The sequence below is a fragment of the Ciconia boyciana genome, chromosome 4 (assembly GCF_034638445.1).
Source record: "Ciconia boyciana chromosome 4, ASM3463844v1, whole genome shotgun sequence".
NCBI lineage: Eukaryota > Metazoa > Chordata > Aves > Ciconiiformes > Ciconiidae > Ciconia > Ciconia boyciana.
In genome coordinates this window covers 3,192,911-3,220,512 of record NC_132937.1, presented here as the reverse complement: position 1 = coordinate 3,220,512, position 27,602 = coordinate 3,192,911, and the positions used below count along the sequence as shown (strand labels likewise).

Genomic DNA, 27,602 nt, shown 5'->3' with positions numbered 1-27,602 from the left:
CTGTACTACAAGGGTAAGATTTAGTGGTGTTTTTTTTTCCTAAGCTCCCTTACTGCACACTGCTTGTGTTTCAGGTTGTCTTTCTTCAAGGTGCTGACAGGAAAGACTTCTGTTTATATTAACAGAATTAGACATTACCAAAATAGGGCTTTTGGACTCTAGCAGACAGTATAGCAATACTGGTCTAACTGCTAGTGTGGACAAGTACAGCCAATAGTAAAACTGGTAAAGCTTAGCCTGAGACTGCAAGCACAGGTGAGTTCCATTACAGCCAGCAGTGACTTTCCTGTGGGGCCTCTCTGGAATGTGGGCCCTCTCTGGAAGGAAACCGGGGACCTGGTTACCCAGGATATGGAGTAGACTGAGGTACTCAACGACTTTTTTGCCTCAGTCTTCACCGGCAAGTGCTCAAGCCACACCGCCCAAGTTGCAGAAGGCAAAGGCAGGGACTGGGAGAATGAAGAACCGCCCACTGTAGGAGAAGATCAGGCCTTGAGATGAACAAGGCTAAGTGCAAGGTCCTGCACATGGGTCGGAGCAATCCCAAGCACAAATACAGGCTGGGCGGAGAATGGATTGACAGCAGCCCTGAGGAGAAGGACTTGGGGATGTTGGTTGATGAGAAGCTCAACATGACCTGGCAATGTGCGCTCACAGCCCAGAAAGCCAACCATATCCTGGGCTGCATCAAAAGAAGCGTGACCAGCAGGTCGAGGGAGGTGATTCTGCCCCTCTACTCTGCTCTGGTGAGACCCCACTTGGAGTACTGCGTTCAGCTCTGGGGCCCCCAACATAAGAAGGACATGGAGCTGTTGGAGCGAGTCCAGAGGAGGGCCACAAAGATGATGAGAGGGCTGGAGCACCTCTCCTATGAAGATAGGCTGAGAGAGTTGGGGTTGTTCAGCCTGGAGAAGAGAAGGCTCTGGGGAGACCTTATAGCAGCCTTCCAGTACCTGAAGGGGGCCTACAAGAAAGCTGAGAGGGACTTTTTACAAGGGCATGTAGTGATAGGACAAGGGGTAATGGCTTTAAACTGAAAGAGGGTAGATTTAGATTGGCCATAAGGAAGAAATTCTTCACTATGAGGGTGGTGAGGCACTGGAACAGGTTGCCCAGAGAAGTTGTGAATGCCCCATCCCTGGAAGTGTTCAAGGCCAGGTTGGACGGGGCTTTGCGCAACCTGGTCTAGTGGAAGGTGTCCCTGCCCATGGCAGGGGGGCTGGAACTAGGTGATCTTTAAGGTCCCTTCTATGATTCCTTGCCTGTGTTAAGGGTGGAAGTGGAGCAAATTGCCCTTCTAAAGAAGGTACATGAATAGCTTCTAAGGGAGGGGAGAGCTGAAGTCCACTCGTGCTCCTGCTGTGCAGCACCACCTGAATTGCTTGGCCTGTGTGGTTGAATAAGCAGTTACATAATTGTTTGGCAGACTGAATTGGGGAACTGATCCACAGTAATCTATCCCAGGAAAAAAAAAGCAGGGCGGGGTGAGGGTGGTGGTGTTAAAACTTGAGTCAAAATTGGGGAACTGATCCATCATATGGCCCTACAAATACTTCTTCTGGCAGAAGACTCCTCTTGTTGCTTCAGTCTCCATTTCCTTTGAAGAAATGAGACTGGAACACTTTGTACCGCTGTTATGTTATTCATTGTTGTCTCCTCTATGGACAATGCATCCCCTTGCTATCTTTCATGAGCTTATCTACTGCCATCTTCTTGATACACAAAAACTATGAGAGAGGGGAGATGGTAGACTTGCACATAAACAACTGCTGCAGAGTATTTGGCAGAAAGGTATTTTTCAGTATCTGGAAGGAGAAAGAAAGATGGAATACAGAAGGCTTTTAACTGATGGATGAAAATGAAGATAAAATGATAAAGCAAATAAAAGTACACAGCTACTTATTTCACTGAAATGATGCCAGGTGTTACAGAGGCAGCTTGCCAAGATGAGCCTGAAATGAGGATGACAGGGAGGCATCAAAGTTAGAAGGTCTGGGTTACAGCGGACTTGATCCTATGGGGATGACTGGATAGCTAAAAGTAAATTACTTTTGAATCCCAACAAGCTGCTATAAAGAGTTGAGACAGACTGGTACATGTAAGATCTAGAAGTACAGGGAATTTATTTTTCTTATTTTAATTGAATTTAAAAAAGAAAAAGGAGCAATGCATGGGTAAGAGGGTGTCGTGGTTTAACCCCAGCTGGCACCTAAGCACCACACAGCCGCTCACTTGCTCCCCCCCGGTGGGATGGGGAAGAGAATCAGAAGAGTAAAAGTGAGAAAACTCGTGGGTTGAGATAAAGACAGTTTAATAGGTAAAGCAAAAGCCGCGCACGCAAGCAAAGCAAAGCAAGGAATTCATTCACTCCTTCCCATCAGCAGGCAGGTGTTCAGCCATCTCCAGGAAAGCAGGGCTCCATCATGCGTAACGGTTACTTGGGAAGACAAACGCCATAACTCTGAACGTCCCCCCCTTCCTCCTTCTTCCCCCAGCTTTATATGCTGAGCATGTGTCGCGGATGGAGTGAGAGTGCACTTCACTCATAAGAGAGAAGTAAAAATATAGTTTATTGATATAGAATAGGGAGTTAACAAAGTTCAATGCGACAGTGTTTTAACAAGATTCGATGGCAAGGCACACTTGATTATTTACTGCATAGAGGACAGGGTCAGACAAAACTGTCAGGGAGACCCTCCCGTTGAGTCATGAGGTTCGGAAAAGGATCCCCTTGCTTTCTAAACTCCTTCTCAGAGAGGAGTCTAGGTGCGGCTGGATCCAATCCTAGTCCCAGACTTGGTCAATGGTTTATGTCTAAAGGATTATATATGCGCAATCAATCCTTTATATCACTTAGCTAAGATTTCAAAGTTTAGCATGCTATTAGTCACTTACCGAGGATCTGTTGCGGCAAGGAATCTCTCAATCTCGAGGAGTAACCTTGAGAGGAGTCCCTGCTCAAGGGGAGATCCTGGCATGCAGCCCACTGCCGTGCAGGAGAGCTCAAAGAGCTCTCGGGCTGCTCACTATTTATGGGGGATAAGATGATTGACCCATAGTCATATTTGCATGCCGACCACAGATTTTAGTTTCTTCAGTGGGCGCATTGCACAATAGCCCTAGGCTATTGTGTTGTTATCTGTCTCCTGAATCCACTTTGAGCTGATGCAGCCATCATGACCAGATGCATCCATTACGATCACCACTGGTGGTTATCATCTGAGCAGCATTGCAGGAGATAAAGGTCAAGGGCAGGGGAAGCACACCATCACAGCATGACGTTATATGGTATGAAATATCCTTTTGGTCAGTTGGGGTCAGCTGTCCTGGCTGTGTCCCCTCCCAACTTCATGTGCACCCCCAGCCTACTTGCTGGCAGGGCAGTGTGAGAAGCAGAAAAGGCCTTGACTCTGTGTAAGCACTGCTCAGCAATAGCTAAAACATCCCTGTATTATCAATACTGTTTTCAGCACAAATCTAAAACATAGCCCCATACTAGCTGCTATAAAGAAAATTAACTCTATCCCAGTCAAAACCAACACAGAGGCTCAAAAGTATACTCATTCAGTATATCGCTGATCAGAAAACTGAAGAAAAGGTGCACAAAAAGATTTCTCTGAACTGCAGCATAAGTACTGGACTTAGTTTAAGCAATGCAATGTGGTATGAAATATATAGGTTGATGCATAGGGTGGTTTACTGTGCAGTAAAGGCTTCTTATACTGGAGGCTCATGTTTTATCTTATATCTTAAATGTGTAACTTTAAGAGTCATCAGGTATGCCTTGTGAATTGCAGGATTTTGAGTGATCAGTTTACATGATACTATAGTAATGGATTTTTGGCATTTCTTTCTTGATTTCTGGCTTCCACATCTTATTAGCTGGACTTTGATCAAAAAACCCAACCTCCGAACTGGTGAAAATATTAAATACTTTTGCTGTGAATTAACAATATTCTTTTATGCCAGAGCTAATTTAGGAGTGTGTAACAGTCTCTTCCTGGAAAAGAGCTGAATTTTGTCAAAATGAGCCAGATGTTTTAAGTGAATGAACTGAACTTGGCAACTTATTAAATTTATACCAGTATCTATTATTATCAGGTAAGAGGATAAAATAATCACACTTGATCTAGAATTCAGTTTGACTGATTCTGTGACACACAGTCAAACTGGTATTCTGAGACTGTAGTTACATAGCTTATGTGAGCCCTGAGCCATTGGAGAACATGGCAGGCTCAGCTCTTCCTCTTTGGCATCACCAGTTAGCTGGGTTATCAGGGAACAGGTCTAGCTAAAAATGAACTCATCCAAGAAGCCTTTATTTGGCTCCCCATCTGTCTGCACAAGTGACAATGCTGGTCCACAGCAGGTCATTTTCACTACTGGACAAACATCTGTTTTTGGGTTTGTTTTTTAAACAAACAAACCAACCCAAAAAAACTGAGCTACAATATTCACTATCCAGTCTACTGGAAACTGTTCATAGTGACTGACGTTACCTCATACATGCAGAACAACTGTAAATAGTTGTTTGAGACTTAGTTCTCTACAGTTAGTGTATAAACACCATTTAAAATCCTTTGTAATGTGTAATTTCATCACATAACTAAGATGAAATTTAGTCATATGAGTATTGGAAAAGACTTATAAAAAACCTGACAAAGTGTTTCTTTTTAAATTTGAAACTATAGGCTTTGGATACTTCTTCCTTTGTTAGATCTTAATGTTATGTGCTACTGGGACAGACTTATTTGTTTTTAGGATGTACAAATAACCATTACAGGAAGGCTGTTCTAAATTTAGCTCACGTCAGTGTTTCATGATCTGCATTCATTTCCAATCTGTATCCTTTCAGTTATTGATGTAGATTGTATTTTGAATATTACACTGATGGATTCATGATTCAACATGGCAAAAAATAAAATGTTCTTGGCTTTAAGTAGTGTGCATGGCACATCTTTAAAGTTAGTTGTGCAGAATACTATAGCAGGATAATAGTTTCTTATAGAATAAGTAATTAAAGTTTGGTCTAATTATGATGAGATCCAGGTGTTGAAAAGAAAATTATAAATGACAAAAAAAGCTATAGTTTCAGATATTTTACATAACTACATTGTACTTGCTAATTCTTGAATAAGAAGAGTTTTCTGTAACTTATTCTTGAAATAGTGCGTAAGTAGCAGAGGATGGAGATAATTTTTTTTTTTTTTAAGTAGCAGTGTTAGAATATGGATTTGCACTGGCACTCTCAGCTGAGGGACACATTCTTCCCCAACCTGAGGCAAAACACTCATCAGATACTTGCCTTTCCTTTACTTCAGTTAAAACTTTCAGTCACTGATGGCCCTGCTTTATCTGTTCTTTCCTTCCATGAAATGGGATTATGGCTAACGGATGCAATTTGTACTCTTATGAGCTGATGTTGCTGGCTGTTACATTAATGGGTGTGGTAGGTATCTGCCTAGTGAACTCGTCCCATGATATCTAGATCAGGCCATTGCAGAAAGATGGGAAGTGTGTCGTTTTCTACAGCACGCAAGAAAATACCTCCTGTGGATTTAACCTTGCATGTCAGCTGATTAAGCTAGACAAGTTTTTGTCTACTTGTAGAACTGTTGCTTGATCATAAAAGTGTCTTGTTTGTATATTCCCTTATCACTATGTATTGGGTTTAGATGGCAAGGATTTGGTAGTGGGGGGGCTGCAGGGGTGGCTTCTGTGAGAAGAGGCCAGGGGCTGGCCCCATGTCGGACAAAGCCAGTTCTAGCCAGCTCCAAGATGGACCCATTACTGGCCAAAGCTGAGGCTAATCAGCAACACTGATGGCACCTCTGTGATAACATATTTAAGAACGGGGAAAAAATGCTGCACAAAAGCAGCTGGGAGAGAGAAGTGAGAATATGTGAGAAACAACTATGCAGACACCAAGGTCGGTGAAGAAGGAGGGGGAGGAGGTGCTCCAGGCGCCAGAGCAGAGATTCTCCTGCAGCCCATGGTGAAGACCATGGTGACGCAGGTTGTCCCCCTGCAGCCCATGGAGGTCCACAGTGGAGCAGATATCCACCCTGCAGCCCATGGAGGACCCCATGCCAGAGGAGGTAGATGTGCCCTGAAGGAAACTGCAGCCTGTGGAGAGCCCACGAAGGAGGAGGCTCTTGGCAGGACCTGTGGCCTGTGGAGAGGAGCCCACGCAGAAGCAGGTTTTCTGGCAGGAACTGTGACCCTGTGGGTGACCCACACTGCAGCAGTCTGTTCCTGAAGGACTGCACCCCGTGGAAAGGACCCATGCTGGAGCAGTTTGTGAAGAACTGCAGCCTGTGGGAAGGACCCACATTGGAGAAGTTCATGGAGGACTGTCTCCCATGGGAGGGACCCCATGGTGGAGCAGGGGAAGAGCACCAGGAGGAAGGAACGGCAGAGACAAACTGACCGCAACCCCCATTCCCCATCCCACTGTGCTCCTCAGGGGGAGGAGGTAGAAGAGTATGGAGTGAAGTTGAGCCTGGAAAGAAAGGAGGGGTGGGGGGAAGGTGTTTTTAGTTTTGTTCTTATTTCTCATTATCTTTCTCTGTTACAATTAATTGGAAATAAATGAAATTAATTTCCCCAAGTCGAGTCTGTTTTGCCTGTGATAGTAATTGGTAAGTAATTTCCCTGTCCTTATCTCGATCTACAAGCCTTTTGTTGTATTTCTCTCCCTGTCCTGCTCATGTAAGGAGAGTGAGAGAGTGGCTTGGTGGGCACCTGGCGGTCAGCCCACCACACACTGATGTAAGGAATCCTTATTGTTTAGACTTCTAAGCACATCTAGGAGGAAGACTGGGAAAACTGTGGGATACCATGTATAGCACACAAGCTTCAGTGAAAATAACGGTTCTCAAAATTAAATTATAATTTGACTTTTTTTTGGCAAGGTTAGAGGGCAGCCTTTCTCTCACAACAATTAGTGGTCCTGTGATTCCTAAGCTTAAAGGACAGGATTTTGGGGGTGGCTAGTTCTCTGTATTACCAGCATTCATATCATTAGAGTGGCTTTAAAATGGTTTTAAAAATTAATTTAGTGTTATGTCCTTGGGGTGAGTTTTTGCAAATGTTTTTCTCTAATGCCATCAGGGCTAGTAATTCATACTCCTAAACATAGCTTAGATTTGCATTTATTTCTTCAAGACTTGAGGATTCACAGATTTACAGTAAAACGGAAACTTACAAAATCAGCAGTGCTTCCTTTAAGGTGCTAGCAGTACTTATTCACAATTAGATCGTGAATACTTTGAAGCAAAGACTGCCATATCCTGAGTTTTTTGCATGAGTGAATATGTTGACATGAGCATAAGCACATCTTTAATAAGTATCCCTATGAAGCTGAAATACTTTAAAAATAAATGAATATCTGGCAGATAGGAAAAAATGCCCACTTCTGTAACTTCTGAAGTCTGACACTTTAATTTTACTTTTTTTGTTTGTTGTTGGGGATCTTTCTTTAGGGCCCATATGGAGGTAGTCTCTGATTTGACTAGGCAAGACATCAACTTAAGGAACTACAGCAGCAGATGTTGAAAACTCAGATGGGGCACACCCATAGCACTGTATTTATGGAGTTCTTAAAGGCCATCCACTTTTATAGGAGAGAAAAGATGATAATAAAACATGCCTTATTAACACAGTGATTTCTGGTCATCTACACTTTGCCATAGAATTGGAGGTTCTAAGCTTTTAAATGAAAATTTTTAATTTTCATTATTATTAAGATGGCTTTAATAATGCAAGCAAGTTTAAATGTCTCCTTAAATCTGTGGATGGCTTCTAACAATGACTGGAAGAGCAAGACTGTCAGCTGTTTCACGACCAAACATTCTCTCACAAATACGGAGCTGAACATGCTTATTGTGGTAAAATAAGCCTTTCCTAATATACCTCTAATGGAAAACTTGTCAGTGGAACCAGAATAATTAATGCACTTAAGTCCAGGAGCAAGTTTTCAATAACACTGAGAAATTAGTTTGGTTCTCTCCTCTATTTATCCCTTTGTTCACCACTCTAACTTCCCTACTACTTTTTTCTTTCCTTTTAAGTGTAGTTTCACACATTGAAAATAGTTCACATTAGTAACCCTCTCCCTTACCTCATGTTTGTTGTAGAGCCCCCTCACCCAGTGATATTAGAACAACTTAGAGGTGCAGGCATAGAAAAAATGTGGTTTGGAGCATGTGGCAGGAGCTACTGAAGTTAGCACTACCTTTGAGAAAATTGCTTGGACTGCTGTTTCCTAACGCTGTGTTGTTAGGTGTACTGGGTCTGGCTGGGGTGGAGTTAATTTTCTTTATAACAGCCCATATGGTGCTGTGTTTTGGATTTGTGACCAAAACAGTGTTGATAGCACACCAATGTTACTGCTGAACAGTGCTTACACAGTGTCAAGGCCTTCTCTGTTTCTCATTCTGCCCACCCACAGTGAGTAGGCTGGGGGTGGGCAAGAGGCTGGGAGGGAATGCAGCCAAGACAGCTGACCCCAAGTGACCAAAGGGCTATTCCATATCATATGATGTAATGCTCAGCAATAAAAGCTGGAGGGGAGTTTTCCAGGAGGGATGTTGCTTGAGGACTGGCTGGGCATTGGTCAGCTGGTGGTGAGTAATTGCTTTTGCATCACTTGTTTTTCTTTGGGTTTTTTTTTCCCCTGTTTTTTTTTTTCTTTTTCCTTATTAAACTGTCTTTATCTCAACCCACAAGTTTTCCTACTTTTACCCTTCCGTTTCTCTCCCCCATCCTGCTGGGGGGGGGAGTGAGCAAGTCACTGATGGTGCTTAGCTGCCTACTAGGGTTAACCCACAACAATCCTTTTTGGTGCCCAACATGGGTCAACGGTAGGTCTGTTTTGGAGCCAGATGGAACTGGCTCTGTCCGGCATGGGGGTGGCCTCTGGTCTCTTCTCACAGGCCACCCCTGCAGCCCTCCACCGCTACCAAAACCTTGCCATGGAAACCCAATATATTAGGAACAGCAGTAAGCAGGCATGCTGCTGTCCACCTGTGGAAAACCTGTTCTTCCAGTTGTGCTAATGTAGAACCTTAAGAACCACACCTTATTGTGCTTCATGGGGTAGGGCAAGCACTGTTACTATCCCATACAAAGGACCTTGCTGACCAGTCACAAACTAATCAAAATAATACAGAAATTGAATCTAAGTGTCATCCTCGTATTGCATTTCAAAGTAATTTAATCTAGTACCTAAGCCAATTCTGTGTGTGTGGTGGGTGTGCCAGTACTTTCTCTAAAACATAAGGCTTGTCACATGGTTGATGATTTTTTTTTTCTTATTTTATAGAACTAGGAAGTGACACACCCAGGAGGGTTTGTCAATTCACAAAGCAGGAAATGTACTCACAGACAGCCATCTCTCTGTATTTTCTACTCTGTAAACCTCCCTAGCTCTCAAAATCTTTATTACTGACTAAAAGCAAACTTTGCATCTTGGACATATCCCACAGATGTTGCTTCAGCAGCAACGTGTTTAATATTTAAGGGTATAAATTATAAGAGAATTAAATCTAAATTCATTAAACTGAGTATACAAATTTTAATTCTATGGCATGAGTGGAGAGGACAAATGCTGTTTAATACTCTCAAGTCATTATGAGACTTACGATTGCTAGCATTTCTTTCTAAAACTTCTTATGGTGATGATCTAGGGCTTAGCAAGTCTAGAATCACCACTTTGCTTCTTTTACTAAAAAAACCCACAAGAAACAAAACCACATGTGCATGTTTTTTTGAACTATTTTATTGTTAAAACTGTATAAACTTGAACTGCATTCTCCTAACAGTTGGAGAACAAAAAGCCAGTTAGTCATTAAACAGGAACCCCAAGACTTTAGTTGAGGTTGTTCCATGCTGTTCTTACTGACATAGGTTACATACAAATTTTCAAGTCTCATAGGAGTGGATTTATAGAGCAAAACAGGTAGTACTGCAGATCTGCTTCTCTGCTTCTGTGGATCAAGTACTTGTTAGTAGTTAGAGCGCAACTTCTGGTTTACCTTTTCAAAAATGAATTTAGTCCACATACATGATTAATAAAGATATTTGAGATTCACTTCAAAATCCTGAATTAAATTTAAAATTTTAATGTAGTGCATCCAGAATTGGCCAAAGATTATCCCCTCTCTTCTCTATCCCATGAACTAATAGGTGAAGATGTTCATGGTTTTTATTTGTTTTTGTAACCACAGAGCTAGAAATAACTCGAATATCTTTTCTTTTTGAAGTCTTACATGTAGAAAAAGGCTTTGCTGTTCAAAGATCTTGGGCACACTGTCCATTTGATAGATATTATTTAAGTCTCTTCTGTAGAGCATATAGAGAAATTAAATGATGGGAATTCACATGTAACAACAAATCTGAAATGTAAAATCTTCACCATTGTAGATGAGACTGGTGCTACTGATCTTGCTCACTTGTTTTGTTTTCTTTACAGAATCAAGGCTATTGAAAGCCCCAACAAAGATGATGACACACAGTGGCTGACTTACTGGGTTATGGCATTTTTAGCATAGCAGAATTTTTCTCTGATATATTTCTGTTCTGGTTCCCTTTCTACTATATGCTAAAGGTATGTTAGTTCATGTTTTCCCTCTCCTAAAGTGAGACTTTGATATAACTGATTTAATGTCTTCAGAACAAATAGATGACACATTCCCCTGGAATCATTCCTAGGTCATGCCTTATTTTTAGATGCTGATTACATGTAACTTGTTCTAGCACTGTGTAAGTAAGTGATCTGCTTACAGCTGATGGTTTTGTGAGGCAAGAGGGGAAGTTGTGAGTGGCAGAGAAAGAACTGTGGTACTTCAGGAAAGAAGAGACTATGCAGGTGTACAGTCGAAAGACAGTTCTTTGGCTTGGTGTTCAGGTAAATTTGGGCAAAACGACAGTGCATGGTAAACATTGCAGAGGCTTTGTTTTCACTTTTGGTGCGTTAGAAAAAGTGGAGAGAAAAATCACAAAGGCAGCAAAAGGAAGTATTAATTTCTGTGTTATTGGAGCAAAGAAGGAAATTTCAACATAAAAATAGTTTGGATCAGTGAACTGGTTTTGGCTGGGATAGAGTTAATTTTCTTCATAGTAGCTTGTATGGGGCTATGTTTTGGATTTGTGACCAAAACAGTGTTGATAATACAGGGATGTTTTGGTTGTTGCTAAGCAGTGCTTACACAGAGTCAAGGCCTTTTCTGCTTCTCACACTGCCCTGCCAGTGAGTAGGCTGGGGGTGCACATGAAGTTGGGAGGGGACACAGCCAGGACAGCTGACCCCAACTGACCAAAGGGCTATTCCATACCATATGACGTCATGCTCAGCATATAAAGCTGGGGAAGAAGAAGGAAGGGGGAACGTTCAGAGTTATGGCGTTTGTCTTCCCAAGTCACCGTTACGCGTGATGGAGCCCTGCTTTCCTGGAGATCGGTGAACACCTGCCTGCCCATGGGAAGTAGAGCATGAATTCCTTGCTTTGCTTTGCTTGCGTGCGAGGCTTTTGCTTTACCCATTAAACTGTCTTTATCTCAATCCACGAGTTTTCTCACTTTTACCCTTCCGATTTTCCCCCCCATCCCACTGTAGGGGGAGTGAGCGAGCGGCTGTGTGGTGCTTAGTTGCCGGCTGGGGTTAAACCACAATGATCAGATAGACTTCATTTTTGATAAAGCATATTTTTCTTGAAGAAAATGGCTGGTATTAGAAGAGCTTGTCACTAATGTCTATTTGCTAGCATACCTTGACTACCAACAATAATTTATTTAATGTGTTCTAAGCTTTTTTCGTCAACTAAGTTGTGATTATATTGTCAGTCAATTTCTAAATATTAAATTATTTTACAAGACAGCCAATTACCATGTGTGCTGTTGGGTAGAAGAAGCTCTACCTTGCTGGATAGTCAGTTGCTTAGCTTGAAGAACTGTTATTTATTTTCTGGGTTGATGGCTGTTCTCTTGCCTGTCTCTCTTTGCTTTCTTAACCTAGTTTAGCCTAGCCAAAGTTCTTGAAAGGATTTGTGGTTATTGTGGTGGAGGCATTTACAATTTTAATAGTAAGGTCTGATGTTACCAAACACTTTTCCCAGGAAATGCTCTACTTTAAAGACAAAAGTCTACTTGGACAGCTCAGTCATACTTTTGCATTGTTCCTTTCGAATCTTTAATTGGCATGAACTGTACAATCATTTGGACACTTATTTCCCCAGCTTCCCATGAAAGAGCTCATATTTAAACTATTGCTTCTAAACAACAAAAAAAATTCTGGCCTTTGACAGTTAATTCTCTCTTCCCCACTTTTTGTTCTTTAGTCAGAAACAAAAATATCTTTTTCCTTTGTAAACCTAATATTTCTGCTTGCAAAGTTTTTAAAAAGAATATACTAATTTTGAAATGTAGCCTGGGCACCACATACATGACAGTTTTACCATTTTAATATATTAAGATCAACCCAAATACTGATAAAAATGCAAGTTCAGCTTGTCTGAATAGGATCTGAAAGGATTGCTTATGGCACTGGAAGAATCTGTTCTTAACCACTTATGCAGTTATTTCAGATTTCCAACTTCACCATACAGCTTAGCAGGATTATGACTTTACCCATTGTCTCAACTGATGTACACTCACAGTTCTGAATTAATACAATGTGTTTTCAGGGCTTCTTTTCTAACCTCTTGGTGGTAAAAATGTGGCAATGATTTTTCATGCCAGCACAGCACTCTTTCAGAAGAGCATGCAATTGAAATTCAAGCTGACCTAGCATGTGAAGACCAAACACAGATGGCTCTGATAATACTATATCAGAAGTATTCCATTTACATGTAATGATGGCATAAACAGTAAGATACTTTTCTCAAATGAAGGAAACAATTAAGGTAAATGCACAGCTTTCTAAGATAACCACTTACGGCATATAGAAGTAAAAGAATTTACTGTCAATAGTGGGGAAAAGGAGAAATTTACTTTTGTAAAAATACAAGGCAGATGGAAGGTATTGGGTGAGAATCAGAAAACTGTGATTAGAATTTCTTGTAGTGTAGTTTGTGGTGTTTCTAGATCTCTTTTATGATCTTATGAAATAGAAGCCCAGGTGTCATACATGCTACTTTAAAACTTGCTTTCATTTTTCAAATATGCTGAATTTGCATATTTACATTAATTTCATACAGCTTGCAGCTGCACTCTTAGCTACCTGCTATTTGTATATACCTTGATGTGCAGGGCTGAGACTCTGATCTTAGGTGTTCCCATAGCTTAAGCTCTGTGACCTCAAAGTTTTAAGCATAATAGGAGTTTTTACAGTTGGATGAAAGGCATATTGAAGAACTCTTTTGAATATGTGTTATGATGTTTGCATATACTTTTGTTCTCCAGTTGAAAACTGGGGATTTATTGGGTTTGAGGTGTGTGTGTTGTAATGCCTATTTTCTATTTATCTACTTTTTTCCCTAAAGCACAGGAAATGTGTGCAACTCATGATTTTGTGAGTATTTAATCTGCTTCTCTATTTTTCAACACTTCTCTTGATTATTTAAAGATTTCTTTTGCATTTAGGTATTAAAATACTGTAGCAACTGAAAGCAGCAAAGGTTATTCTAGGAGTATTGAGAGTGGGAGGGAGAAAAGTATTTCAGAATTCCTAGCAGACACTTCACAATGGATATGTTATGCAAAGCTCTACTAAGAGGCACTCAGTCAAGTGAAATGGGAGTTTTCATTGCAAGGGCAATAACATGCCAAATGTAGCAGACCAACTCTACTTCAAGATGGAGATTCTCTCCTCTTGCCTGTGCACCCTATGCAAATAATTACTGATTTCCGTTAAAGAGCTCTTTCACTTCAATTAAATGAACACTGTGTTTTAATGACTGAAGTAGTCTACTATGAGTGTGTTTATATTTGTAGTCAATAAGGCATGTCTAGGGTCTTGGTAGCATTTTATCTGTAGGAGTATGGAACTGACCATGGGATCACATTCTTAGCTGCAATCACTTCATCTGTCATAAGCATAGAAACTAGTTGTATTCTGTTTTGCACTGCTAGGGCGAGAAGAGATATTAGCACCAGATCCAAGTGTTTTAGAACTAGCTCAGGTAACTGCATAATGGAAGTAACTCCATTTCATGAATTCCATTCCCTCCTGTGGCTGAACTGGAGGCTCCCAAATAGTATTGTAAATTTTTTTTTCCCAATTAACACTTTTCTTGGTCTGAGCTTTCTAGACCTCTTTTTACAAACCATTTTAAGTTTAATGAACTGTGTAATTTCAAAGTTTTACAAGAGACAAGGGAAAAATAAACTAAGTTAGCAGTCTGACATTCTCAAGCTTTGAAAAGACCGAGATTTGCAACTTTGGTATGTATCCTCTTGAAAATATATTTAATAATCTGTTTCAGTACATTTCAAAAGTAATACGTATTTGATAAAAAAATCTATAACTGGAAAAGATTTAATATTTTGTTGACTAGATTGGGACAAGGCTGTAAAATCAAAATGACTAATTTTGTTCCTAGGCAAGAAAAGGAAACTTGAATTTCTTTAAGTTTCAGAGCAAGCTGGATTTATAGCTGAGGGATTTCCTAAAACAAAGGAGAGATAAGTAACATCTGTGTATATTGGCACAAGTAAAATGACTTTTAGCAGTTAGCTGATGTAATGGGTTTGTGTGGCAAGGTCAGTGAAGAAGGAGGGGGAGGAGGTGCTCCAGGCACTGGAGCAGAGATTCCCCTGCAGCCTGTGGTGAAGACCATGGTGAGGCAGGCTGTCCCCTTGCAGCCCATGGAGGTTAATGGTGGAGCAGATATTCACCTGCAGCCCATGGAGGACCCCACCCCGGAGCAGGTGGATGTGCCCGAAGGAGGCTGTGACCCCGTGGAGACCCTGCACTGGACCAGGCTCCTGGCAGGACCTAGGACCCCGTGGAGAGGGGAGCCCACGCTGGAGCAGGTTTTCTGGCAGGAACTGTGACCCTGTGGGTGACCCACACTGGAGCAGTCTGTTCCTGAAGGACTGCACCCTGTGGAAAGGACCCATGCTGGAGCAGTTCGTGAAGAACTGCAGCCCGTGGGAAGGACCCATATTGGAGAAGTTCATGGAGGACTGTCTCCCATGGGAGAGACTCCACGCTGGGGCAGGGGAAGAGTGTGAGGAGGAAGGAGCAGCAGAGACAACATGTGATGAACTGACCGCAACCCCCATTCCTCATCCCCCTGCGCCGCTCGGGGGGAGGAGGTAGAGAAAGCAGGAGTGAAGTTGAGCCTGGGAAGAAGGGAGGGGTGGGGGGAAGGTGTTTTTAGATTTGTTTTTATTTCTCATTATACTACTCTGATTTGATTGGTAATAAATGAAATTAATTTCCCCAAGTTGAGTCTGTTTTGCCCGTGATGGTAATTGCTGAGTGATCTCCCTGTCCTTATCTTGACCCATGAGCCTTTCATTATATTTTTTTCTCCCTTGTCCAGTTGAGGAGGGGGACTGATAGAATGGCTTGGTGGGCACCTGGTGTCCAGCCAGGGTCAACCCACCACAGCTGATTATTCTTTACAGGAAATAAATTCAATATAGTTTTCAGCTTTTAAATGAAAGATAGCAACATATAGCATATATATATATGTGCTGCTATATATATGTATACTTTATATATACATGTTCCAAATAAATGGAAGCTTTTGAAAATAAGTTTTCCATCACTTTTTGCCTTTATATTGTCTGAATGTGCTTAATGAGACTACAATGATTGCTATTTACTAGTGCCATATTTTATTACATGTTGAATTAACTCTTTTAATTCATTGAAATGCTCCTAGTAAGCATTCTCATTGGTAGGCACTTCTGGTGGATTGACCCCAACCAACACCCAACCCAGCCTCTCGCTCACTCCTCTCTCATATGGGATGGGGAAAAAATAGAAGGAAGGCAAGAAGAGTGGACATAGTCCTGGACAACTGGTTCTAGGTGACCCTGCTTGAGCAGGAGGGTTGGACTAGATGACCTCCAGAGATCCCTTCTAACCTCAACCATTCAGTGATTCTGTGATATACTTTTAACTAGTCATCTTTATTATTGTGGTGGGTTGACCCCAGCCAACACCCACCCTGCCTCTTGCTCACTCTCCTCTCCTGCAAGATGGGGAGAAAATAGAAGTAGGGTGAAAAAACTTGTAGATTGAGATAATGACAATTTAATAGGGAAAGAAACAGCTGTGCATGCAGCAAAGCAGAAAGAAGGAATTAATTCACTGCTTCCTGTTGGCAGGCAGATGTCCAGCTACTTCCTGGGAAGCAGGGCCTCAACACGTGTAACGGTTGCTTTGGAAGACAAATGGCATAACCTCCAACGTCCCCCCTTCCTCCTCCTTTCCTTGAGCTTTTATTACTGAGCACGACATCATATGGTATGGAATATCCCTTTGGTAATTTGGGGTCATCTGTCTTGGCTATGTCTCCTCCCAACTGCTTGCCCACCCCAAGCCTACTTGCTGGGGGGGAGGAGGAGAGAAAACCGAGACGTTGTGCAAGCACTGTTCAGCAATAGCCAAAACACTAATGTGTTATCAACACTGTTTTGGCCACAAATGCAAAGCACAGCACCATATGGGCTGCTATGAAGGAAGTTAATTTCATAATTCCATCCCAGCCAGACCTAGTACAATCTCCACCCCTTATTCCATACCATTTGTGTCATGCTCAGGTCCCACATTATTTGATACATCTAAGTATCCTCTGACCATGCCATTTATATGTTGCTTCATTCCCATACCCTACTCAAACCTTTCCACTTACCTAACCCACACTGCATTACAATATTTGATCCTTCTATTCCATACCTTTCTTTTTCCTTCCCATTCTATCCTTTTATCATTCCCAAAATTCCCTCTTACCATCTCTTACAACATACTACTTGCTTTAACCATCTCTATATCCAACTGCAAGGTTTATACATCCTCATTAACCAATATCCCTTGTCCCTTGACATATAGAGATATTCCTCCATTCCATGGGAACCCCCTGCAAAATGTCCATACAAACAGTTGATGACTTGGGCCCAATCTGTAAAGATGATTGATCGCTCAGGACAGGAGAAGCAGCGTGTTGGATTGTTGGGTGCCAAGACTGGCTTGGGTTGGGTCATTGCTGTACTTGCCTGGTTACTTGTGAGGCTCATTCTCCGTCAGTTCAGGTGGTTCCTGATGTAGTACTTCCTATAACTCAAAACATGGATTATTTTCCCCCATTGTTAAATCCCCTTGAGGTACACACCAGATTTCCCCATCCTTCCACATTACCCAAGTGCACCTGGGTCCTTGAGCAAAGACAATCCCACAAATGAGCTTGCCTTTTCCCAAGGGAGGAGCAACCCACACCGCCTTCCCCAGCCGCTTCCCTATGTGTACAATGGGACCTTATCCCCTCCCACAGTATGTAGGGGCTGTGATTGGGCAGGACCAGAGCAGTTAGCAGATCCTCTGGTGTTAACCAGCCAAGTGTCTTCTGCTAAATCTACATCCCGGTGCTTCCATTCCCTGGCTCCCAATGCTCTCAGCGTAGTCTTTAACAGTCCATTGTATTGTTCAATCTTTCCAGAGGCTTGTGGGTGATAGGGGATGTGAAACACCCAGTCAATGCCATGTTCCTTGGCCCAGGAGTCTGAGGCATTTGTCTGACTCAATTCTTTCTGTGTCTCCTTCTCCCGCCACCCAAATTCTACAAATGTTTATTCCACCTAACTTGCTGTTCATGTTGGGTCACAGTGCAGGGTCTTCTGAGCCTTCCCCAGAGCCCCTGGCTGTGGAGTTCTTTGAAACAGACAAACACTGTCTCACGTGGCTTGCTTAATTACAGCACATGTGTACTGGTTTTGGCTGGGATAGTTAATTTTCTTCATAGTAGCTACAATGGGGCTATGTTTTGGATTTGTGATGGAAACAGTGTTGATAATACAGGGATGTTTTGGTTGTTGTTGAACAGTGCTTACACAGAGTCAAGGCCTTTTCTGCTCCTCAGAATGCCCCTCCAGAGAGTAGGCTGGGGGTGCGCAATAAGCTATGAATAGCTCACCCTTACATTCCCAGCCCAGGTCCACCTGAGCCACTCCAATTCTGGCAGCCTGCTCTACCTGCTTGTTGTTTCGATGTTCTTGGGTGGCGCAGCTTTTGGGCATGTGAGCATCTACCTGACATACCTTTACAGCAATGTTCTCTACTGGGGCAGTGATGTCTTGTGACAGTGCAGCAACCCAGGTGGGTTTACCTCTGCGCTGCCAGTTGGTCTGTTTCCATTGCTGTAGCCACCCCCATAGGGCATTAACCATCATCCATGAGTCAATATAGAGATAGAGTACTGGCCACTTTTCCCATTCGACAATATCTAGGGCCAGCTGGATAGCTTTCACTTCTGCAAAACTGACTCAACTCACCTTCTCCTTCGACGTTTTCTGCAACTTGTTACATGGAACTCCATACAGCAGCTTTTCAGTTCCGATGGTTTCCCACAATACAACAGGACCCATCAGTAAACACAGCATATTGCTTCTCATTTCCTGGTAATTTATTATACAGTGGGGCCTCTTGGGCACGAGTCACCTCTTTCAGTGATGCTTTGAAATCTCTGCCTTCTGGCCAGTCCATGATCTCTTCCAGGATTCCTGGGCGGCTGGGTTTCCCCATTTGAGCCCATTGCATGATCAATGCTACCCACTTACTCCATGTAGTATCAGTTGCATGATGTGTAGAGGGGGACCCTTTCTTTGAACATTCAGTGCGGCACAGACAGTCGTGGTGCCCTCTCTTGAACCCCCTCATATGCTGCTAGTATCTCTTTTTCAGTCGGGGTGTAGTGGGCTTCTGATCCTCGATACCCCTGGCTCCAAAACTCTAGAGGTTGACCTTGGGTTTCTCCTGATGTTTTCTGCCAGAGGCTCCAGGTGAGACCATGCTCCCTGGCTGCAGAGCACAGTTTGCACAGCTGGTCCTGTCTGGACAGGCCCAAGAGCTACCGCACGAGCTATCTCTTGTTTGATCTGCTCAAAGGCTTGCTGTTGCTCAGGGCCCCACTCAAAATAGTTCTTCCTTTGGGTTACTCAATAGAGAGGGCTCACAAGCTGACTGCGACCCAGAATATGTATTCTCAAGAATCTCACAAGGCCTAGGAAAGCTTGGTTTTCTTTCTTGCTAGTTTGTGGGGACATAGTTATTATTTTATTGATCACATCCATAGGGATGTGACAACATCCATCCTGCCATTTTACGCCCAAGAACTGGATGTCCTGTGCAGGTCCCTTGACCTTGCTTCTTTCTATGGAGAAATCAGTTTTCAGAAAGATCTGGATTACTCTTTTTCCCTTCTCAAACGCTTTTTCTGCTTTGTTGCCCCACACAATGATGTCATGGATGTATTGCAGATGTTCAGGGGCATCACCCTGTTCCAGTGCAGTTTGGATCACTCCATAACAAATGGTAGGAATGTGCTTCCACTCCTGGGACACCCCTCCACCACATGAAAGCAAACTGTGGCCTGCATTCTGCTGCCAAAGGAATTGAGAAAAATGTATTGACGGTATCAGTTGTACCATACCACTTGGCTGCCTTTGACTCCAGTTCATATTGGAGCTCTAGCATGTCCGGTACAGCAGCATTCAGAAGTGGCGTGACTTAGTTCAGGCCATGATAGTCCACTGTTAACCTCCACCCTCTCTCAGACTTTTGCACTGGCCATATGGGACTATTAAAGGGTGAGTGAGTCTTGCTGATCTCTCCTTGGCTCTCCAATTGATGAATCATCTCATGGATGGGCACCAGTTGGTGTGATATTGCCACCAGTGCAATGGTAGCAATTGGCACCTGCTGTTCTTCAACTCGCAGCAAGCCCACAATGAAGGGATCTTCCAAGAGGCCAGGAAAGGTAGACAACTGTTTAATCTTCTCTGTGTTCACAGTGGCTACACCAAAAGCCCATCGGTAGCCTTTAGGGTCCTTGAAATACCCTCTCCTGAGGCAGTCTATGCCAAGGATACATGGGGCCTCCGGGCTGGTCATGATAGGGTGCTTTTGCCACTTGTCCCCTGTTAAGCTCACCTCAGCCTCCAATACAGACAATTGTTGGGATCCTCCTGTTACTCCAGAGATCCAGATGGGTTCTGCCCCAATACCCTGATGGTATTAGGGTACACTGTGCACTGGTGTCTACCAAAGCCTTATACTTCTATGGGTCCGATGTGCCAGGCCATCGAATCCACACAGTCCAGTACACCCAGTCATCCCTTTCCTCTTACTGGCCAAAGGCAGGAAACATCTATTCCTGGTCAGAGTATTCACTGTCTGACACTTGCAATGCCAGATGAGAGATCCCCTCACCAGAATCAAGGGAGGTGATCTCAGTCCTTCTTCTATGTCTGGGAGATTGCAGATTGCCTTCTTGGGTCCCAACATCAACTAAGCTGACAGCCTTCTTGGGTGGCCCCTTCTTAACAGCTGTTTTCCCCCTCAGTTCATGTACATGGGCTTCCAGCTTAAAGGTGGACTCATCATCCCACTTCCTCATGTCCTCCCCTGGTCACGCAGGAAGAACCAGAGAGTGCCATGCGGCATGCACCTGGGGCTCCCATTCCCTCTGCCTGGGGAGGGAGGGGACTGGCTCCATGGAGTGCCCTTGACAGCCAAGGTGCTGGCCTGTGGGGACGAGAAGGGACAGAGATCTTCTTCAAAATTTCAGAGCCAGGAAAATGCTCTCTCCACAGCTGGTGTATCTGTATCTGAGCAATACATTGTTGCCAAGCTGTTAGAATATGACACTGGGGCACTTTGAATCACCTTCCTCCACATGGCCCGTGTGCACAGGACATCCTCTGGATCTTTGGAGACCTCACAATTGTCTAGGTCTCCGTAGATGACTTCCAGCTAATTCTCTCAGATACTGGATGCCTTCCTCAGTGGTAGTCCACTTTCCTTGGTAATTCACAAGATCTTCCTTGAATGGATATCTTGCTCTCATGCATGAGAGGAGCCGCCTCCAGAGACTGTGAATTGTTTTCTTTCCCAATTCCTCTGTCAATTCCCTGGTCCCTAGAGAGGGATCCCAGCTGTTGGTCTTCCTTACCTTCTAATTGCTGACTGTTGGACCCCTGCTATCCCAGCATTAGGGCAGCCAGGCAGCAATCCGCTCACCTGGCTGGTGGCTGTAATCTTTCCGCATGTGTTGTGGTTTAACCCGGCAGGCAGCTAAAGACCACACAGCCGTTTGCTCACTCCCCCCCCACCAGTGGGATGGGGGAGAGAATCAGAACAAAAAAAAAAGTAAAATTCATGGATTGAGATAAAGACAGTTTAATAGGACAGGAAAGGAGGGGAAAATAATAATAATGATAAAAGAATATACAAAACAAGTGATGCACAATGCAATTGCTCACCACCCGCTGACCGATGCCCAGCCAGTCCCCGAGCAGCAGTCACCGCCCCCTGGCCAACTCCCCCCAGTTTATATACTGAGCATGACATCATATGGTATGGAATAGCCCTTTGGTCAGTTTGGGTCAGGTGTCATGGCTGTGCCCCCTCCCAGTTTCTCGCTGGCAGGGCATGAGAAGCTGAAAATTCCTTGACTAGTGTAAGCACTACTTAGCAACAACTAAAACATCAGTGTGTTATCAATATTATTCTCATCCTAAATCCAAAACACAGCTCTATACTAGCTACTAGGAAGAAAATTAACTCTATCCCAGCCAAAACCAGGATAGCATGTGTCAAAATTCTCTCAAGGTCAGGGACTGGGTAGTTTCCACCTCTTGTCTGATTTCTCACTTCTTCCTCCCATTTCTTTGCCGAAGAATCAGCTTCCTTATCGGACCCTTCCTCCTCCTTCTCCTTCCTTTCTAATCAATGATATCAACCCGTCAACCTTCGTGTCTACTCTTTCTTTTTCACTACTGGGGCAATTAATTACTCTAGTAATTCAGGTTCCTATAATCTCAGCCATGGTGTCCTTAGAGGTGGTTTGGGTCCCCTGTCTTAACCATGCTCCTGATAGTACTGAACCATGGCTTAGTAGGCACAGGCCAGACCCCAGTACAGTGCTAAAAGCTGCTGTTTTTCATTTGGGTAGGCAAGTTCTATCAGGTGGCATGTCAATTTACTGGGATTACTTGCCTGTTCAGGTGTAAAGTCCCAGGATATGGGAGGTGATAACTGCCCTAGGCACCTGCCCAAATCCTTCCACACACACCCTGCCACCCAGGGACCAGCTGCCTCAGGGCATGTTTCAGTATTGCCTCACCCAAAAGTTGTCTCCTATTATGCCAGGATGCCAAACCCAATAATACTTGTCGTGGTTTAGCCCCAGCCCGCAACCTAGCACCACACAGCCGCTCGCTCACTCCCATCACAGTGGGATGAGGGAGAGAATCAGAAGAGTAAAAATGAGAAAACTCGTGGGTTGAGATAAAGACAGTTTAATAGGCAAAGCAAAAGCCGCGCATGCAAGCAAAGCAAAGCAAGGAATTCATTCACTACTTCCCATGGGCAGGCAGGTGTTCAGCCATCTCCAGGAAAGCAGGGCTCCATCACGTGTAACGGTGACTTGGGAAGACAAACCCCATCACTCCAAATGTCCCCCCCTTCCTTCTTCTTCCCCAGCTTTATATACTGAGCATGACGTCATGCGGTAGGGAATAGCCCTTTGGTCAGTTTGGATCAACTATCCTGGCTGTGTCCCCTCCCAGCTTCTTGTGCACCTGGCAGAGCATGGGAACCTGAAAAGTCCTTGACTAGTGCAGCAACACCTAAAACATCTCTGTATTATCAACACTGTTTTCAGCACAAATCCAAAACATAGCCCATTACCAGCCACTATAAAGAAAATTAACTCTATCATCTCAGCTGAAACCAGAACAGTATCCACCCCTTATTCGATACCATTTACATCATGCTCAGGTCTCACACTATCCAGTACATTCTCATTACCCACCATCACCCTTCCCATCCTTTGATATAATACACACATATCATTCCCTTAGTCTATGGACCACCCCTACAAAATATTTGTGAAATGTCCATAAATGTCCACAAGATGTCCACTGAGTTCATTTAGTCCATGACTTTGGGCTTCATCTCTTATGGTTGTCACTCAGGACAGGAGAGGTGGTGTGTTTCTTGGAGTTATTGGGCACCAAAGCCAGCTCAGGTCGGGTCACTGCTGCACTTGCACTGCTTCTTGTAAGGCTTCTCCTCCATTTGTTCAGGTGGTTCTGGCTGTAGTAATTCCTATAACATGCAACTCAAATCATGGGTTACAACAAGTTAAAGGTATATCCATTACAATGTCCACCCCTGGTCCCTTTGGGCCAGGTTATAGGGTTTAACATTGCAATAAACTCCTCCCCTTGCTCCTAGCCTGGCCAGCAACAAGGGGTTCCTGCTATAGTAAGTCCCACAACATGCAACTCAAATCCCGGGATACAACAATTTAAAGGTATTTCCATTACAATCTCCACCCCTGGTCCCTTTGGACCAGACCATCAGGTTTAACATTGCAATGAAGTCCTCCCCTTGCCCCTGCTCCAGCTTGGACTTATCCACAGAATGTAGTACCTTCAGAAGTAAACTTGCTCCAACATGGCCTCATGCACAGCCACAGATGCTTCGAGGTGTACCTGCTGCAGCATGGACTTCATCCACAGCCACAGATGCTTCGAGGTGCACCTTATCCAGCGTGGACTTATCCTTGGGCCACAATCCCTTCAGAGGTATACCTGCTGTGGCACAGACATAACCATGGCCACAGACGTTTCAAGATATACCTGCTCTGGCATGGGCTTATCCATGGGCACAGACGCTTTGGGGTGTCCTGCTCCCACATGGATTCATCCACAGGTCACAGTCCCTTTGACTCGAGTTCACACCGGAGTTCCAGCCTGTCCAGTACAGCAGCACAGAAACAGCAGCAATGCCCTGGCCATCTGCCAGCCCAGGCACAAGGCCATTGCTGTTATCAAAATGTTCCCAGGCACAGCAGAGTAAGATGATCAGCAGTACAGCAGCACGGCAAGCAGTGAAAGCAAAAAGCAGCCACTAACGAGCCCTAGACTCTAATATACAGTAAGGCAAGCAAGCCTATGGCAAGCACAGAAGCCTGCTGATTCATAGCTAAACAGCAATAACAGCTATAAATTCTATCATCTGGCACATTCCAATCAAATCTGTCATTATCTCAAACCCTTCGAGCCCCACATTGGGCGCCAAAAAGGACTGTCGTGGTTTAGCCCCAGCCGGCAGCTAAGCACCACACAGCCGCTCGCTCACTCCCCCCACAGTGGGATGGGGGAGAGAATCGGAAGAGTAAAAGTAAGAAAACTTGTGGGTTGAGATAAAGACAGTTTAACAGGGAAAGCAAAAGCCGCGCACGCAAACAAAGCGAAGCAAGGAATTCCTTCACTACTTTCCATGGGCAGGCAGGTGTTCAGCCATCTCCAGGAAAGCAGGGCTCCATCACGCGTAGTGGTGACTTGGGAAGACAAACGCCATCACTCCAAATGTCCCCCCTTCCTTCTTCTTCCCCAGCTTTATATACTGAGCATGACATCATGCGGTAGGGAATAGCCCTTTGGTCAGTTTGGATCAACTATCCTGGCTGTGTCCCCTCCCAGCTTCTTCTGCACCTGGCAGAGCATGGGAAGCTGAAAAGTCCTTGACTAGTGCAGCAACAACTAAAACATCCCTGTATTATCAACACTGTTTTCATCACAAATCCAAAACATAGGCCCATACCAGCCACTATAAAGAAAATTAACTCTGTCTCAGCTGAAACCAGGACATACTAATAGTAGTATTAAACAGCTTACGTAAGGGTGAACAAGGACCTCAGAAGCCTGTGCAACAAAACCACCCACATCAGTCCTGGATGGGAATAGGGTGGTGTATTCCCTCATCCTCTCCACAAGATAGCTCAGTAAGCACAGTAAGGCCATCAATGCCAGGGCCATGCACATAGCCATTGTTTGTATTAACATGTTCCCAAGGTCAGCAAAATAAAGAGATAAGCAGTGCAGCCAGCAAACTCCATGACCCACATAGAAGCTTGCCACTTAATAACTGCTATAGCTATAGCACGCTCAATTCAAAACTGCTGTTGTCTCATGCCCCATGTTGGGTGCCACAAAGGACTGTGGTGGGTTAACCTTGGCTGGCCACCAGGTGCCCACCAAGGCACTCTCTCCCTCCCTCTCCTCAGCAGGACAGGGGGAGAAAAATAAGATTAAAAACTCGTGGGTCAAGATAAGGGCCGCGAATGGATGCAAAGGAAAACAAAAATATTTATTCTCTACTTCCCATCAGCAGGCGATGTCCAGCCACTTCCTGGGAAGTAGGGCCTCAGTATGCATAGCAGTTGCTTCGGAAGACAAATGCCTTAATAACAAATGCCCCCTGCTCCTCCTCATTTCTGTTAGCTTTTATTGCTGAGCATGATGTCATATGGTATGGAATATCTCTTTGGTCAGTTGGGGTCAGCTGTCCTGGCTATGTCCCCTCCCAACCTCTTGCCCAGCCCCAGCATACTGGCCTTTGGGGTGGGTGGTAGTTGGAGAGACAGCCTCCATGCTGTGGGAGCACTGCTCAGCAGTAGCCAAAACATTGGTGTGTTATCAACGCCATTCTAGCTATCAATCTGAAGCACAGCACTATGAGGGCTGCTATGGGGAAAGTTAACTCCATCCCAGCCAGACCCAATACATGTATATAACAGTGTAACTGAAGCCAAATGAAGGTGCTTTAGTGTTGAAGACAGATATTTGTAATACATGTAATAGCTGTCTTTCCACCCCGCTTTTTAAGATGCAGAAATCTTACCTTCCCCTTCCTTTTTCCCTCAAGAGAGCATATTGTGGTAGAAAATCTATACCTAAATTGTGCAATCCAAAAGTGTTTCTCATATCTGTTCTCTATGCATAGCTTCGCTCTTTCCTATCTTCATGTCACTTTACCACTGGGGTACACACAATCCCATTCATTCCCCCCCTGCAAGGTAAGGAGGCAGAAAGGTTAGCCATATGTCTTGGCTGGATTTAAGTGACTGAGGGACCTAGGCCTGCAGTCATGCCTCTGCCACCTACTTTAAAAGTAGCCAGGGAGACTAATGTTTTGTCTAGTCAGCTTTTATACTACTAACTTAACAAAAACCCCACAAAATTACATGCAATCTTAATACAACTTTTACCATATTAACTTTATTGCTAAACACCCTTCTCCTTTATCCTGTCAGTATGCATTAAATTAGTCCAGTATAAAGGTTCACTGTATGAAACTATACTGATATGCATACTTACTAGACTGTGACCATACAAAATGCAGGAGATGATGTATTGTTTTAAATATACTAATCTGTGGCAGAGTTAGGAAGTCACACTACACCTTCTGTTCCTACTGCCTTTCTTGTACTAATGCAGATGCTCTTCTTCCATGCAGTGTGGCTTCTCGTTGTGGTGCATGGCTCCAAGTCCTTCTAATGGGGCAGAGTTTCTCTATCATCGAATTATCCACCCTTTCTTCCTGAAGCATGAAGCTCAGCTGGACAGTGTTGTTAAAGACCTGAAAGACAAGGATGCAGAGAGTGCAGATACCATCACTAGAGAAGGTGAGGAAAAGACCATTCACTAATCACATCAAGTAAGAAGAATTTACCTTTGCAACTCTCATATAAAAGCTAATATTTAGCATCTCTGGGGGAAAAAAAGTAAGATGATTATATAAATTTTAATGGAGAAAGTAAATTTGGGTGAATGTACCAGGAAAAGAGAATTGCAGTGAATTTTATATTCTAGGAGTGCGGTTATGCTAGATGAGTGTGACATATATGACTGCAAGAAATAGTTAATTAGTTTGTGTGTCTTCCCAGCATACATATCACTATAAACACTGTCTCTAGGATCAACAAATCCTCACATGATACCATCCATAAATGCAGTTATTGTTTCAGTCTATTCTCTCTCCTAAAATATCCTCTCGAATACCTGGCACTATGGAGGAGCTGCCAAATGTCTAGTAAAGCAAATCCTTGAAGTCTAACAAAAAGCAACATGTAAAATTAAGTTTTCCCATCTATAAGTATTTGTACTTTTCCTTCCTCTGGAAATTAAAGAATTCTGAGACAATTTTTAAAGAAATTACTTAGATTTTTATTTGGTTAGAATACCCTCCTAATTTTGTCATAGCCTGGAGATTGCTTAATTTTTGCTTTTATTTCCTTGCATTGTTAACCGGACCCTTAGGGAGGCCAATAGGGAGGGGGAGAAGAAGTCTGCCTGGAGAGCAGGACCTTCAAGGCCTGATGAGGAGGGGAAAGGGGAATGATACATGACCAGCTCAGTCACAGAGAATGGCCGTTTGCCTTATAAAATGGTGTTCGTTATGCTAACCAGGGGTCAGGAGCAGGGAGTACTGGTCACACAAAGTTTTTTTTCCAGATAGAAAGAAATGTCTAATTGAACCCTTAAGGATTTAAGTATTCTTCTGCAAGGATGCAATAATAAAAAATGTTGGGCATATAGAGTGTTTTTGTTTTGTTGAATTCCATAGCCTCAGCAAACACATC

At 43.6% G+C, this 27,602-nt stretch overlaps 1 pseudogene; it reads left to right on the top strand.

Annotated features, from left to right (window-relative positions):
• The window catches only part of LOC140650750 (receptor expression-enhancing protein 5-like), a 35,299-nt pseudogene extending 8,631 nt beyond the window's left edge, over positions 1-26,668 (top strand).
• The last annotated feature ends 934 nt before the right edge of the window (positions 26,669-27,602 follow it).